This window comes from Sciurus carolinensis, chromosome 6 (assembly GCF_902686445.1).
Source record: "Sciurus carolinensis chromosome 6, mSciCar1.2, whole genome shotgun sequence".
NCBI classification, from domain to species: domain Eukaryota; kingdom Metazoa; phylum Chordata; class Mammalia; order Rodentia; family Sciuridae; genus Sciurus; species Sciurus carolinensis.
The window spans coordinates 132,964,654-132,967,405 of record NC_062218.1 but is presented as its reverse complement, the minus strand read 5'-3'; the positions used below and the strand labels follow the sequence as shown (position 1 = coordinate 132,967,405).

Below are 2,752 nucleotides of genomic sequence, written 5' to 3'. Positions count from 1 at the left end.
CTGAGATAAGTTTTGTAGGTTATTTTAGTTGTACATGACAATTATTTTTTGTTTTGAGACAGGATCTCATTAAAGTTGCTGAGGCTGGCCTCAAACATGCAATCCTCCTGTTGCAGCCTCTAGAGCATTGGAATTACAGGTCTGTGACACAATAACAGGCTCCTTCTTTTCTTTTTCCCAAATAAGTAAATGGCATCATATCTGAAAAACTATACACTCCATTAAGTACATTTGCTCATGATCTTGTTTGCTCCAAGTACCTTGGAAGGATAACAACTGCACACAAATTGGAAAATGAGCTGAGAGATGAAGGTACATGATAAGGACATAGCTATTTAGAAGAGCAGGGTGAACACATCTCTTCTGCCTTTGGGCACAGTACCATCTACATGGCACCACATTGAAGACCATGAACTTTGGAAATGTTGTTATTCCATCTGAACACTTCTATAACTCAGACTAGCCAAGATTTCAGGCCCATTCTCCACATATGATCACAGTGCACCTGCTTCCCAGCCTCATTCCTTTGGAAAGTTATGATGCAAATCAACACTTACTCCTAGCTGCACAGTGGTGTCAGAAACTAAACTAGAAAGAGTCCTAAGAGATCCCTTTGTCTAACATTCAGGCTAAGAAGATACTAAACCCAGGAGAATTAAAGGGTGATGTTTAATACTAACCAACTTCCAAGGAATATGAGAGAATGCGTCATTTGAGTTATTACCTAAAAATTTTACTGATCCATTTTCCCCCCTACAACCGAGTCTCTGTTCTTCTTAGTACCTTCCACATGGTACCCTTCATATCCTTGTTCCTTAGGGTATAAATCAGAGGATTAAGAATGGGAGTGACTACAGTATAAAATAGGGCAACAAATTTTCCTTCCCTCTCAGAATAACTATGGATAGGTTGGAGGTGTGTATACATGGCTGAACCATAAAAAAGACAAACCACCAGTAGGTGGGACCCACAAGTCCTAAAAGCCTTTCTGCGCCCAGCCATTGATTTGACCTTAAGTACTGCCTGAATAATGCACCCATAGGAGACTAGAATCAGGGCTGCAGGAACAACAACAATTATGACTCGGGCCACAAACATCTTGGCCTCTGTGCCTCCTGTGTCTTCACAAGCCAACTTTAGGAATACAGGCATCTCACAGAAAAAGTGGTTCAGTCAATGGCCACAGAGTGGCATGGCTGTGATAAGGGCTGTCTGAATCAAAGAGTTTATGAATCCTCCTACCCAGCAGGTGATAGCCAATGCCTGGCAGAGAAGAGGGTGCATGATGGTTGTGTAGTGGAGTGGACGACACACGGCTGCATAGCGGTCAAAGGCCATCACCACCAGGAGCACACACTCAGTGGAGCCCAGGGCAAGGTAGATGAAGAGCTGGGCCACACACCCTCCATAGCTGATGGTCCGGTCCAGTCCATGAAGGTTGATTAGAAGCTGGGGCACAGTGCTGGTGGTAAAACAGAGGTCCAGGAAGGAAAGGTGGGAGAGGAAGAAGTACATGGGTGTGTGCAATCGAAGGTCTATTCAGGACAGAATGATGATGGTGGTGTTGCCAAAGAGAGTGAGGGAGTAGAAAATCAAAATAAAGACAAAAAGGAGGACCTCCAGTTGAGGCCAATCTGAGAAGCCTAACAAAACAAAGTCCTCTCTAAAACTGGTGTTAAAATATCTCATAGCCTTGCACCTGCCCCAACAGTGGTAAACAAATTAATTCCTCCTATGAAAACATAGATTAAGACACTTCCCTTATTCCCTAAGTACTCCAAAATCATGTATTTTGTTTTCTATTTTGGTATCCAGTTCTGTCTGTCCAGTCTTCTATTTTGACTCTCCTTTAGACAGGATATCACTGGAGTAGCAATGGTATAGTCTTCATTTGAACCTAATCCTGTTGCCTGTTTGTTTTGTGACTTCAGTTGGGTCTTTCTATTCTTTGAATAAGATTTTTGCTTATCTGAATAAAGATACAGAATTAAGATTATGGAAACTACTTTTGAAAATCCAAGGTGTAAAAAGGTTAATATCCTACATTATTCCAATTTGCTCCTTTACCTGATCTATTATGTAGACTGTTTCAGGAGATTACAATCTGACCAGGCTGAGATCTCAAGTTGGACCTCTGGGTGTTTGTCTGCTTCCCTCTCCTCCATGCATATGGTCAGTGCACCAAACCTGGAGGTCCCACTTATACATATAAGTGAGAAGATTGTAGATCCACTGCATTGGGTGGGGGGTGGTTAGCAACAAATATGCACTTCATGATGGACCATCATGCCTAGAATACCCTCTCACAGGTCTTCAGCTGATTAATCTATCCATCACGCCCCATGAAGATTTGATCCCTCCTCCCTAGCCCAATCTTTCTTGCATTGTTTCTTTATTGCACTTGACATGCTCACTGAAAATTTTTATATGTCCATTGTCTCTCTCTGAACACTCAGTACTCAGGGGTAGAAAAATACAGTGAACATAAAAAGAAGTGTTGATTTCTTCCTAATTCATAGTAGACATAAATGAGCTAAATTAATGATCATTTCATTTGGGATACTTAGAAGATGTTAAATGCATTTGTTGAGTGAAGAACATGACTCTTCAACTTCAGTGAAAATTTATTTCCTCTGAAAAATCTTCATATTAACTGCTAGTACTATTTGATTAACTATGGAGGCAGGATAGGCATAAAACATTGCTATTTTGACTATTATTTCCAGCACTTAAAAATCTAGGCAGGATTATA

At 41.0% G+C, this 2,752-nt stretch overlaps 1 pseudogene; it reads right to left on the bottom strand.

Moving 5' to 3' along the window:
- Positions 1–753: 753 nt before the first annotated feature.
- On the bottom strand, positions 754–1,689 carry LOC124986417 (olfactory receptor 2Y1-like; annotated as a pseudogene).
- Positions 1,690–2,752: the final 1,063 nt, after the last annotated feature.